The following is a 15,119-nucleotide window of genomic DNA, read 5'->3' as shown; positions in this document are numbered from 1 at the left end:
TCTGTGCCCCTGTCTATGTCTAAGTCTTTGTCTGTGTCTCAGTCTGTACCTCTGTATGTGCCTCGGTGTCTGTCTGTATCTGTGTCAGTGTCTCTGTCTGCGTTTCTGTCTGTGTCTCTTCCTGTGTCTGTACCTCTGTATGTGTCGCTCTCTGAGTCTCTGTTTGTGTCTGTGTCTCTGTCTTTGTCTGTGTATGTGTCTCTGTCTGTGATTTTGTCTTTTTCTCTGTCTGTGTCTCTGTCTTTCTTTCTGCCTGTGCGCTGTCTGTGTCTGTGTCTCTTTCTCTGTTTGTGTCTGTGTCTCTGGCTGTGTCTCAAAAAGAACAAAGAACAAAGAACAAAGAAATGTACAGCACAGGAACAGGCCCTTCGGCCCTCCAAGCCCGTTCCGACCATACTGCCCGACTAAACTACAATCTTCTACACTTCCTGGGTCCGTATCCTTCTATTCCCATCCTATTCATATATTTGTCAAGATGCCCCTTAAATGTCCCTATCGTCCCTGCTTCCACTACCTCCTCCGGTAGTGAGTTCCAGGCACCCACTACCCTCTGCGTAAAAAACTTGCCTCGTACATCTACTCTAAACCTTGCCCCCCTCACCTTAAACCTATGCCCCCTAGTAATTGACCCCTCTACCCTGGGGAAAAGCCTCTGACTATCCACTCTGTCTATGCCCCTCATAATTTTGTATACCTCTATCAGGTCTCCCCTCAACCTCCTTCGTTCCAGTGAGAACAAACCGAGTTTATTCAATCGCTCCTCATAGCTTATGCCCTCCATACCAGGCAACATTCTGGTAAATCTCTTCTGCACCCTCTCTAAAGCCCCCACATCCTTCTGGTAGTGTGGCGACCAGAATTGAACACTATACTCCAAGTGTGGCCTAACCAAGGTTCTATACAGCTGCAACAAGACTTGCCAATTCTTATACTCAATGCCCCGGCCAATGAAGGCAAGCATGCCGTATGCCTTCTTGACTACCTTCTCCACCTGTGTTGCCCCTTTCAATGACCTGTGGACCTGTACTCCTAGATCTCTTTGACTTTCAATACTCTTGAGGGTTCTACCATTCACTGTATATTCCCTACCTGCATTAGCCCTTCCAAAATGCATCTCCATCTGTGTCTCTGTCTGTGTCTCTGTCTGTGTCTATGTCTGTGTCTCTGTCTGTGTCTCTATCCGTGTCTCTGTCTGTGTCTCTGTGTGTGCTTGTGCCTGTGTCTCTCTCTGTAATTCTGTCTCTGACACTTTCTGTGTCCATGTTTGCTTCTCCATCTGTGTCTGTGTCTCTATCTATGTCTGTGCCTGTGTCTCTGTCTGTATCTCTCTCTGTGTGTCTGTGTCTCTGTCTGTGTCTCAGTGTCTGTGTCGGTGTCGATATCTGTGTATCTGTTTGTGTATCTGTCTGTGTCTGTGTCTCTGTCTCTGTCTGTGTCTCATTCTCTGTCTGTGTTTGTGTCTGTCTCTGTCTCTCTGTCTGAGTCTCTGCCTGTGTCCCTGACTCTGTCTGTGTCTGGCCCTGTCTCTGTAGCTCTGTCTGTCTCTGTCTCTCTGTCTGTGTATCTGTCTGTGTCCCTGACGCTGTCTCTGTCTGTATCTGTCCCTCTCTCTGTATCTCTGTCTGTGTATGTGTCTGTGTCACTGCCTCTGTCTGTGTCCGTATGTGTCTGTCTGTCTGTGTCTCTGTCTGTGTCTCTGTCGCTGTCTGTTTCTGCGATAGCCATGTCTGTGACGCTGTTCCTATCTGTGTCTGTGTCTCCGTCTGTGTCTTGGTCTCTGTCTATCTCTGTGTCTGTGTCACTGTCTGTATATCTCTCTCTCTCTGTCTGTGTATCTGTCTGTGTCTCTGTCTCTGTCTGTGTCTCTTTCTCTGGCAGTGTTTGTGTCTGTCTCTGTATCACTGCCTGTGTCTCTGTCTGTGTCCCTGCCACTGTCTGTGTCTGTCCCTGTCTCTGTATCTCTGTCTTTGTCTGTGTCTCTGTCTCGGTCTGTATCGGTGTTTGTGTCTCTGTATGTGTCTCTGTCTGTGTCTCTGCCTGGGTCTCTGCCTGTGTTTCTGGCTGTGACTCTGTCTGTGTCTCAGTTTCTATCTGTGTCTGTGTCTCTGTCTGTGTCTCTGTCTGTGTCTCAGTCTGTGTCTGTGACTTTGACTGTGTCTCTGACTCTGCCTGGATCTGTGACTCTGTCTGTCTTTATGTCTGTGTCTTTGCCTCTGTATCTGTCTGTGCCTGTGTCTCTATCTCTGTCTGTGTCTGTCTCCGATTATGTCTCTGTCTGTGTATTTGTATGTTTCTCTGTCTGGGCCTGTGCCTGTGTCTCTTTCTGTAATTCTGTCTCTGACACTGTCTGTGTCTCTGTCTCAATCTCCATCTGTGTCTTTGTCTCTGTCTATGTCTGTGTCTGTGCCTCTGTCTGTATCTCTCTCTCTGTGTCTGTGTCTCTGTCTGTGTCTCAGTGTCTGTGTCGTTGTCTCTATCTGTGTATGTGTCTTTCTATCTGTCTGTGTCTGTGTCTCTCTCTGTGCCTGTGTCTCATTCTCTGTCTGTGTTTGTGTCTATCTCTGTCTCTCTGTCTGTGTCTCTGTCTGTGTCCCTGACTCTGTCTGTGTCTGTGTCTGTCCCTGTCTCTGTATCTCTGTCTGTGTCTCTGTCTGTGTCACTGCCTCTGTCTGTGTCTGTGTGTGTGTCTCTGCCTGTGGCTCTGTCTCTGTCTGTTTCTGTGATTGTCTCTGCCTATGTCTCTGTTCCTGTATGTCTCTGTGTCTCCGTCGTTGTCTTTGCCTCTGTCTATGTCTGTGTCTGTGTCTCTGTCTGTGCCTCATTCTCTGTCTGTGTTTGTGTCTGTCTCTGTATCTCTGTCTGTCTCTCTGCCTGTATCCCTGCCACTGTCTGTATCTGTGTCTGTCCCTGCCTCTGTATCTCTGCCTGTGCCTGTGTCTCGGTCTGTGTCACTGCCGCTGTCTGTGACTGTGTCTCTGTCTCTGTCTCTGTCTGTATCGGTGTTTGTGTCTCTGTTTGTGTCTCTGTTTGTGTCTCTGTTTGTGTCTCTGTCTGGGTCTCTGTTTCTATCTGTGTCTGTGTCTGCGTATGTGTCTCTGCCTCTGTCTGTATCTCTGTCTGTGTCTCTGTCTGTGTCTGTGACTTTGTCTGTGTCTCTGTCTATGCCTGGATCTGTGACTCTGTCTGTTTTAATGTCTGTGTCTGTGCCTATGTATCTGTATGTGCCTGTGTCTCTGTCTCTATCTGTCTGTGTCTGTCTCCGATTATGTCTCTGTCTGTGTCTCTGTCTGTGCCAGTGTCTGTGTCTCTGTCTGTGCCAGTGTCTGACACTGTCTGTTTCTCTGTCTGCATCTCCATCTGTGTCTTTGTCTCTGTCTATGCCTGTGTCTGTGTCTCTGTCTGTATATATCTCTCTGTGTCTGTGTCGCTGTCGGTGTCTCAGTGTCTGTGTCGGTGTCGCTATCTGTGTCTCTGTCTGTGTATCTGTCTGTGTCTCTGTATTTGTCTGTGTCTCATTCACTGTCTGTGTTTGTGTCTGTGTCTGTCCCTGTCTCTGTATCTCTGTCTGTGTCCCTGTCTCTGTCTGGTTCTGTGATTGTCTCTGCCTGTGTCTCTGTTTCTATCTGTGTCTGTGTCTTTGTCTCTGTCTATGTATGTGTCTGTGTCTCTGTCTGTATCTCTCTCTCTCTGTATGTGTATCTGTGTGTGTCTCTGTCTGTGTCTGTGTCTATTTCTCTGTCTGTGTTTGTGTCTACCTCTGTATCTCTATCTGTGTCTCTGTATGTTTCCCTGCCTCTGGCTGTGTCTGTGTCTGTTCCTGTCCCTGTGACTCTGTCTGTGCTGTGTCTCTGTCTGTTGCACTGCCTCTGTCTGTGTCTGTGTCTCTGTATGTGCCTGAGTCTCTGTCTCTGTATCTGTCTGTATCTCCGTTTGTGTCTCTGTCTGTGGCTCTGTCTGGGTCTCTGCCTGGGTCTCTTCCTGGGTCTCTATCTGTGTTTCTGTCTGTGTCTCTGTCTGTGTATCTGCCTCTATCTGTGTCTGTGTCTCTGTCTCTTTCTGTGTCTGTGTCTATGTCACTGTCTGTGTCTCTGCCTGTGCTCCTGTCTATGTCTAAGTCTCTGTCTGTGTCTCAGTCTGTACCTCTGTCGGTGTCTAGGTGTCTGTCTGTATCTGTGTCTGTGTCTCTGTCTGCGTTTCTGTCTGTGTCTCTTCCTGTGTCTGTACCTCTGTCCGTGTCTCTCTCTGAGTCTCTGTGTCTCTGTCTTTGTCTGTGTCTGTGTCTCTGTCTGTGATTTTGTCTCTGTCTCTGTCTGTGTCTCTGTCTGTGTTTCTGCCTGTGCCTCTGTCTGTGGCTGTGTCTCTTTCTCTGTTTGTGTCTGTGTCTCTGGCTGTGTCTCTATATGTGTCTCTGTCTGTGTCATGTCTGTGTCTCTGTCTGTGTCTCTATCTCTGTCTCTATCTGTGTCTCTACCTGTGTCTCTACCTGTGTCTCTGTCTGTGTCTCTGTCTGTGTTTCTGTCAGTGTCTCTTTCTGTATCTCTGCCTGTGTCTCTGTCTGTGTCTGTGCCTGTGTCTGTTTTTCTGTCTGAGTCTCTGTTTGTGTCTGTTTTTCTGTCTGAGTCTCTGTTTGTGTCTGTGTCTCTGTCTTTGTCTGTGATTTTGTCTCTGTCTCTGTCTCTATCTGTGTCTCTGTCTGTATGTCTGTCTGTGTCTGTGTCAGTGTTTTTGTCTGTGTCTCTGGCTGTGTCTCTATCTGTGTCTCTATCTGTGTCTCTGTCTGCGTCTCTGTCTGTGTCCCTGTCTGTGTCTCTATCTCTGTCTCTATCTATGTCTCTGTCTGTGTCTCTGCCTCTGTCTGTGTCTGTATCTCTGTCTGTGTCTCTGTCTGTGCCTGTGTCTGTTCCTGTGTTTGTGTCTCTGACTGTCTCTCTGTCTGTGTCTCTGCCTGTGTTTCTATCTATGTCTCTGTTCATGTCGGTGTCTCTGTCTGCCTCTGTATTTCTGCCTGTGTCTCTGACTGTCTCTCTGTCTGTGTCTCTGTCTGTGTCTATGTCTCTGTCTGTGTCTCTGTCTGTGTCTCTGTCTGTATCCCTGTCTGTTTCTCTGTCTGTGTCTCTGTCTGTGTCCCTGTCTGTGTCCCTGTCTGTGTCTCTGTCTGTGTCTCTGACTGGGGCAAATTCTGCTGCACAGACTGTGTTTAAGTGTGAGGCACACATCCAGCTGATAGGCAATTGGGGGAGGCAAACACCCTGCTGATCTGGCATGGGGGAAGCATACATCCAGCTGATCGGCAATGCGGGGAAGCACAGACCCAGCTGATCGGCAATGGGTGGAAGCACACAACCAGCTGACAGGCATTGGGGCAAGCACACATCCTGCTGATTGGGCATGGCGGAGACACACCCAGCTGATCGGCAATCGGGGGTAGCACACTCCCAGCTAATCGGCCATGGCGGAGACACAACCAGCTGATCGGCATTTGGGGGAGGCAAACACCCAGCTGATCTCGCATGGGGGAAGCGCACATCCAGCTGATCAGCAATGCGGGGAAGCACAGACCCAGCTGTTCGGCAATTGGGGGAGGCACACAACCAGCTCATCGTCAATGGGTGGAAGCACACAACCAGCTGATGGGCCAATGGGCGAGTCACAGTGACCCAACTGGTCGGCCATGGGGTGAGTCACACACAACCGGGTGATGGGCCATGGGTGAGTCACAAAGACCCTGCTGATCGGTCATGGGGGGAGTCACACAGACACAACTGATCGGCCGTGGAGGAGTTACACCGACACAACTGATCGGCCATGGTGGAGTCACACTGATCCTGCCAATGGGCCATGGGGGTGTCCCACTGACCATTAAATTGGCCATGGGGGAGTCACACATACGCACCGACAGTCCCTCCTGCTAATGCAGAATGGTAAATCAGGTTGAGGCTGGCTGGGGATGGTCAGTTGCACCTTCAGTGCGAGGAGAGAGATGAGAGAGATGCCTTGTGGGTGGGGTTTCCTATCAGGATTTAACGAATTGTAGAATTGAACTAAAGGGAACTTTCAGCACATTCTTCAACTGCTGCCTGAACTGAGTCTGTGTCACGGCGTAAATCGCAGTGTTTGTGCAGCAACTCAGGAGCTGCAGCATGAAGCCCAATTCCTGAACATAATAATTTAACGATACAGACCTATACCCGAGAATCCACATCCGGCTCCATATAGAATACACCATTAACGTTGACCATAACATGATGAAATTGGCGGAGATAATGAAGAGTAAAATGATGGATTTCCTCCGACTCTCCATCTCTGGGTCTCTGGAACTGTGTCCACTGCTGTGAGCCCGGAGTCTCCTGCGGGCCCTGCTGCTCAGGACAATGTGTCTGACGGTGAGAACATTGAGCAGCAGAATCAGGGCGAATGGAACACCCGGGGTTAGAATGTTGTGGAGGAACTCGATTGTTACCCAGACCGGAGAGAACACAACAAGCTCTGTGACATCACAAAACCAGGGGCGGTTCACCAGCCAATACCCACCGGACATCATAAACCCCCAGGAAATGTCCTTCAAACAGCTCAGCACAGCCACTGTTCCCAGAACCACAGCCGCCGTTTTCTCGCTGCAATATTTACTTTTCAGCTTCGGGCAACAAATGGCCGCAAATCGATCAAAGGTGAACGTTACGGTGAACCAGACAGAACAGTCAGTGGCTGCATAAAGCAGGACGGCGTGGATATTACACACGGGGATGGACCGCAGGAAATAAAACTGTTCCATAAAAACAATGGGAATGTGTCTCATTATCAGGTCGAGAATAACGACCAGTAGATCCCCCACTGCCATGGCCAACAGGTAACAAGTCACACATTTGGACAGCCCACAGTTTCTTCTCTTCAGGATCACAATTGTGATGAGGTTCGCTGTGAGGAAGGGAAATAAACAATGAAATTATACATCACCCTGGGAAAAACATTACAATCATGGTCGACGTGGTGTTGAGGAAGTCAAAAAAATATATACAAATACACACACTCACACACATACAGACACAGTAATATAAGCACAGACACAAACACATAGAACATTACAGCGCAGTACAGTCCCTTCGGCCCTCGATGTTGCGCCGACCAGTGAAAACACTCAAAAGCCCATCTGCACTATTCCCTTATCGTCCATATGTCTTTCCAATGACCATTTGAATGCCCTTAGTGTTGGCGAGCCCACTACTGTTGCAGGAAGGGCATTCCACACCCTTAATACTCTCTGAGTAAAGAACCTACCTCTGATATCTGTCTTCTATCTATTTCCCCTCAATTTAAAGCTATGTTCCCTCGTGATAGACATCACCATCCGAGAAAAAAGGCTCTCACTGTCCACCCTATCCAATCCTCTGATCATCTTGTGTTCCTCAATGAAGTCACCTATTAACCTTCTTCTCTCTAACGAAAACAGCCTCAAGTCCCTCACCCTTTCCTCATAAGATCTTCCCTCCATACCAGGCAACATTCTGGTAAATCTCCTCTGCACCCTTTCCAATGCTTCCACATACTTCCTATAACACGGCAACCAGAATTGCACGCAATACTCCAAATGCGGCCGCACCAGAATTTTGTACAGCTGCAACATGACCTCATGGCTCCGAAACTCAATCCCTCTACCAATAAAAGCTAAGATGTGGAGATGCCGGCGTTGGACTGGGGTGAGCACAGTACGAAGTCTTACAACACCAGGTTAAAGTCCAACAGGTTTGTTTCGATGTCACTAGCTTTCGGACCGCTGCTCCTGCCTCAGGTGAATGAAGAGGTCTGTTCCAGAAACACATATATAGACAAATTCAAAGATGCCAAACAATGCTAGGAATGCGAGCATTAGCAGGTGATTAGATCTTTACAGATCCAGAGATGGGGTAACCCCAGGTCAAAGAGGTGTGAATTGTACCAAGCCAGGACTGTTGGTAGGATTTTGCAGGCCAGATGGTGGGGGATGAATGTAATGCGACATGAAGCCCAGGTCCCGGTTGAGGCCGCACTCATGTGTGCGGAACTTGGCTATAAGTTTCTGCTCGGCGATTCTGCGTTGTCGCGGGTCCTGAAGGCCGCCTTGGAGAACGCTTACCCGGACATCAGAGGCTGAATGCCCTTGACTGCTGAAGTGTTCCCCGACTGGAAGGGAACATTCCTGCCTGGTGATTGTTGCGTGATGTCCGTTCATTCGTTGTCGCAGCATCTGCATGGTCTCGCCAATGTACCACGCTTCGGGACATCCTTTCCTGCAGCGTATGAAGTAGACAACGTTGGCCGAGTCGCACGAGTATGTACCGCGTACCTGGTGGGTGGTGTTCTCACGTTTAATAGTGGTATCCATGTCGATGATCTGGCACGTCTTGCAGAGATTGCCATGACAGGGTTGTGTGGTGTCGTGGTCACTGTTCTGAAGACTGGGTAGTTTGCTGCAAGCAATGGTTTGTTTGAGGTTGCGAAGTTGTTTGAAGGCAAGTAGTGGGGGTGTGGGGATGACCTTGGCAAGATGTTCATCGTCATCAATGACGTGTTGAAGGCTGTGAAGAAGATGACGTAGTTTCTCCGCTCCGGGGAAGTACTGGACGACGAAGGGTATTTTTTCGGTTGTGTCCCATGTTTGTCTTCTGAGGAGGTCGATCCGGTTTTTCGCTGTTAACAACCCTCTCAACCTGGGTGGCAACTTTCAGGGAACTATATACATGGACACCGAGATCTCACTGCTCATCCACACTGCCAAGAATCTTACCATGAGCCCAGCACTCTGTACGCTGAAATAAGACAGAGGGTGGTGATTGATGGGAAATGTTCAGAATGGTGTTCAGTTACAAGTGGAGTACCACTAGGATCTGTTCTGGGGCCGTTGCTGTTTGTCATTTTTATCAATGACCTAGACGAGGGCGCAGAAGGTTGGGTGAGTAAATTTGCAGACGACACTAAAGTCGGTGGTGTTGTCGACAGTGCGGAAGAATGTAGCAGGTTACAGAGGAACATAGATAAGCTGCAGAGCTGGGCTGAGAGGTTGTAAATGGAGTTTAATGTAGAGGAGTCTGAGGTGATTCACTTTGGAAGGAATAACAGGAATGCGGAATATTTGGCTAATGGTAAAGTTCTTGGAAGTGTGGATGAGCAGAGGTATCTAGGTGTCCATGTACATAGATCCCTGAAAGTTGCCACCCAGGTTGATAGGGTTGTGAAGAAGGCCTATGGAGTGTTGGCCTTTATTGGTAGAGGGATTGAGTTCCGGAGTCAGGAGGTCATGTTGCAGCGGTACAAAACTCTGATACGGCCGCATTTGGAGTATTGTGTACAGTTCTGTTCACCGCATTATAGGAAGGACGTGGAAGCTTTGGAGCGGGTGCAGAGGAGATTTACCAGGATGTTGCCGGGTATGGAGGGAAAATCATATGAGGAAAGGCTGATTGACTTGAGGTTGTTTTTGTTGGAGAGAAGAAGGTTAAGAGGAGACTTAATAGAGGCATACAAAATGATCAGGGGGTTAGATAGGGTGTACAGTGAGAGCCTTCTCCCGCGGATGGAAATGGCTGGCACGAGGGAACATAGCCTTAAACTGAGGGGTAATAGATAATAGGACAGAGGTCAGAGGTAGGTTCTTTCCGCAAAGAGTGGTGAGGACGTGGAATGCCCTACCTGCAACAGTAGTGAACTCGCCAACATTGAGGGCATTTAAAAGTTTATTGGATAAGCATATGGATGATAATGGCATAGTGTATTTTACGAAAAGTAAGAAAGCGATAATGTTAGCAGTTCTGCTTTAAAAAATGTTTTATTTCGGTGCAACATCTGGGCCGAAGTGCCTGTACGGCGCTGTATCGTTCTATGTTCTATGTTCTGTCTTTCTGTTATTCCTTCCAGAGTGAATCACCTCACACTTTTCTGCATTAAACTCCATTTGCCACCTCTCAGCCCAGCGCTGCAGCTTATCTTTGTCCCTCTGTAACTTTTCACATCCTTCCGCACTGTCCACAACTCCACCGACTTTAGTGTCACCTGCAAATTTACTCACCCATCCTTCTGCGCCCTCCTCCTGGTCATGTATAAAAATGACAAACAGCAGTGGCCCCAAAACAGATCCTTGTGGCACACCACTAGTAACTGCACTCGAGCCTGAACATTTCCCATCAACCACCACCCTTTGTCTTCTACCAGCTAGCCAATTTCTGATCCAAACTGCTAAATCACACTGAATCCCATGCCTCCGTATTTTCTGCAGTAGCCTACCGTGGGGCACCTTATCAAACGCTTTACTGAAATCCATATACACCACATCAACTGTTTTACCCTCATCCACATGTTCAGTCACCTTCTCAAAGAACTCAATAAGGTTTGTGAGTCACGACCTACCCTTCACAAAACAGTGTTGACTATGTCTAATCAAATTATTCCTTTCCAGATTCACTGACACATAGAATCATAGAATCATAGAAGTTTACAGCATGGAAACAGGCCCTTCGGCCCAACCAGTCCATGCCGCCCAGTTTTTACCATTAAGCTAGTCCCAGTTGCCCGCACTTGGCCCATAACCCTCTATACCCATCTTACCCATGTAACTATCTAAATGCTTTTTAAAAGTCACAATTGTACCCGCCTCTACTACTACCTCTGGCAGCCCATTCCAGACACTCACTACCCTCTGAGTGAAGAAATTGCCCCTCTGGGCCCTTCTGAATCTCTCCCCTCTCACCTTAAACCTATGCCCTCTAGTTTTAGACTCCCCTACCTTTGGGAAAATATGTTGACTATCTACCTTATCTATGCCCCTCATTATTTTATAGACCTCTATAAGATCACCCCTAAGCCTCCTACGCTCCAGGGAAAAAAGTCCCAGTCTATCCAGCCTCTCCTTATAACTCAAACCATCAAGTCCCGGCAACATCCTAGTAAATCTTTTCTGCACTCTTTCTAGTTTAATAATATCCTTTCTATAATAGGGTGACCAGAACTGCACACAGTATTCCAAGTTTGGTCGTACCAATGTCTTGTACAACTTCAACAAGACGTCCCAACTCCTGCATTCAATGTTCTGACCAATGAAACCAAGCATGCCGAATGCCTTCATCACCACCCTGTCCACCTGCGACTCCACCTTCAAGGAGCTATGAACCTGTACTCCTAGATCTCTTTGTTCTATAACTCTCCCCAACGCCATACCATTAACTGGCCTGATTCGATCTGCCAAAATGCATCACCTCACATTTATCTAAATTAAACTCCATCTGCCATTCGTCGGCCCACTGACCTAATTGATCAAGATCCCGTTGCAATCCTAGATAACCTTCTTCGCTATCCACTGTGCCACCAATCTTGGTGTCATCTGCAAACTTACTAACCATGCCTCCTAAATTCTCATCCAAATCATTAATATAAATCACAAATAACAGTGGACCCAGCACCGATCCCTGAGGCACACCACTGGTCACAGGCCTCCAGTTTGAAAAACAACCCTCTACAACCACCCTCTGCCTTCTGTCGTCCAGCCAATTTTGAATCCAATTGGCAACCTCACCCTGGATCCCGTGAGCGTTAACCTTCTGCAACAACCTACCATGCGGTACCTTGTCAAAGGCTTTGCTAAAGTCCATGTAGACAACGTCTACTGCACTGCCCTCATCTACCTTCTTGGTCACTCCCTCAAAAAACTCAATCAAATTTGTGAGACATGATTTTCCACGCACAAAGCCATGCTGACTGCCCCGAATCAGTCCTTGCCTCTCTAAATGCTTGTAGATCCTGTCTCTCAGAATACCTTCTAGCAACTTACCTACTACAGACGTTAGGCTCACCGGTCTGTAGTTCCCAGGCTTTTTCCTGCTGCCCTTCTTAAACAAGGGCACAACATTCGCCACTCTCCAATCTTCAGGCACCTCACCTGTGGCTGCCGATGATTCAAATATCTCGGTTAGGGGACCCGAAATTTCCTCCCTAGCCTCCCACAACATCCTGGGATACATTTCATCAGGTCCGGGGATTTATCTACCTTGATGCGCTTTAAGACTTCCAGCACCTCCTCCTCTGTAATATGCACACTTCTCAAGACATCACTATTTATTTCCCTTAGTTTCCTAACATCCATGCCTTTCTCCACCGTAAATACCGATGAGAAATATTCATTCAGGATCTCACCCAACTCTTGTGGCTCTGCACATAGATGTCCTTGTTGATCCTTAAGAGGCCCTACTCTGTCCCTAGTTACTCTTTTCCCCTTTATGTATCTGTAGAATCTCTTTGGATTCTCCCTTGCATTATTTGCCAAAGCAATTGCATGTCCCCTTTTTGCCCTCCTGATTTCCCTCTTAACTCTATTTCGTTATAGAGAAAGAAATATACACACTCACACACATACAGAGACACACTCACACATACAGAGACAGTAGTACACTCTCACTCACATATACATTAACACACACACATACAGAGACAGTAATACACTCACACTCACACATACATTAACACACTCACACACACTTACAGAGATAGTAATACACGCACACATACTTTAACACACACACACATATACAGAGACAGTAATACACTCACACTCACGCATACATTAACACACATACACTCATACAGAGACAGTAATACACTCACACTCATACAGACAATAACACGCATACAGACACAGAGACAGTAACACACTCACACACACAGGCATTAATACTCACTCACAAAGAAACTAATGCACACACTCACACAAACAGACACTAATACACACACTCACTGACACCGATACACTAACACAAACACTCACAGAAACAGTGACACTAATAAACACACTCAAAGACATACAGAGGCACTAATACACACTCGCTGACACGCAGATAAACTAATCAAACTCACAGACACTGATGCACACATTCACAGGCACACACATACACTAATACAAACACACACAGGCACTAATGCGCACATTCACTGACACTGATCAACACACTCACAGACACAGTGACAATAATACACACAGTCACACACAGACACTAATACACACTCAGAGACACAGAGACAATAATACACACACTCACACACAGACACTAACACTGTCTCACAGATACACAGCAACACTAATACACACACTCACACACAGAGAGAAACGAATACATACTCACAGACACAGAAACAATAATACACACACTCACACACATACACTAATACACACTCACAGACACTGATCAACACACTCACAGACACAGAGGCAGTAATGCACACACTCACACACAGACACTAATACACACTCGCAGATACACAGAAACACTAATACACACAGTCACACACAGATAGAAACGAATACACGCTCATTGACATTCAGAGACACTCATACACACTCACAGAAACACAGACACACTAATACACACACAGACACTAATACAGACAGTCACACACACACGCACACTAATCCACACACTCTCAAACACAAACATTAATTCACACACTCACAGACACACACAAACACTAATCCACAAACGCACACAGACACTAATACACACATTCACTGGGACATAGTGACAGTAATGTACACACTCAGAGACACAGAGACAATAATACACACACTCACACACAGACACTAATACTCTCTCACAGATACACATAAACACTAATACACACACTCACACACAGAGAGAAACGAATACACACTCATAGACATACAGAGACACTAATATACACTCACAGAAACACACACACAATAATACACACACAGACAGACACTAATACAGGCAGTCATACACACACACGCACACTAATAGACACACATTCTCACACACAGACACTAATACACAAACTCTCAGACACACATACACTAATACACACACTGACACACACAAACTCACACAGGCACTAAACACATACTCACTGGCATGCAGATACACTAATGCACACACATATACAGACACATAGAAACAATAATACACACCCAGAGACACCCAGAGACACTCATTCACACACTCACTGACACACAGAGACACTAATTTACACACTCACAGGCACAGAGACACTGAAACTCAGACACACAGACATACACAGATACACTGATAGATACATTCAAACACAGAGGAACACTAATACACACAATCACACACAGACACTAATACACACACTCACAGACATACAGAGACACTAACACACACACAGCTACACAGAGGCACTAATTCACACACTCACTGACACACAGAGACACTAATTTACACACATACAGACACATACAGAGGCACTAATACACACTCTCACACAAACAGACCCTAATACACACACTCATACATACATACAGACACTAATACACACACAGTCACACACATACACAAATTAACAGAGAGACTAATACACACTGTCACAGAAACACAGGCAATGCTACACACACTCACAGACACACAGGCAATAATACACGCGCAGAAAAACGTACAAAGACTGTGAATACACACACTCACAGACACACATACACACATACACACACTCACACACAGAGACAGTAACACACACATTCATACACACATCCTTGTCACTAATACACTCTGAAAGACACACACACACTAATACACACACTCACGCACAGCGACGCCAATACACGCACTCAGAGGCACACATGAAATGAAAATGAAAAATGAAAAACGCTTATTGTCACTACTAAGCTTCAATGAAGTTACTGTGAAAAACCCCAGTCGCCAAATTCCTGCGCCTGTTCGGGAAGGATGGTACGCAAATTGAACCGTGCTGCTGGCCCGCTTGGTCTGCTTTAAACGCCAGCGATATAGCCCAGTGTGCTAAACCAGCCCCACATGAACTCTAAAACACACATACACAGGGTCTCTAATAAACACAATCACAGACAGACAGAGTCAAAAAACACACACTCACACACAGAGACACTAACACGCACTCAGACACACCGATACACTTATACAAGCACTCACACACAGAGGCACTAGTACACAGCTCACAGACAGGCAGAGACACTAATACACACACAGAGACACTAAGACACACACTCGCAGACACAGAGACACTAATACACACACTCGCAGACACACAGAGAACTAAGACACACACTCACACACACACAGTGACACTAAGACACACACTCGCAGACACACAGA

Source organism: Scyliorhinus torazame, chromosome 20 (assembly GCF_047496885.1).
Source record: "Scyliorhinus torazame isolate Kashiwa2021f chromosome 20, sScyTor2.1, whole genome shotgun sequence".
Lineage (NCBI taxonomy): Eukaryota > Metazoa > Chordata > Chondrichthyes > Carcharhiniformes > Scyliorhinidae > Scyliorhinus > Scyliorhinus torazame.
Note: the sequence above shows the minus strand (reverse complement) of the source record.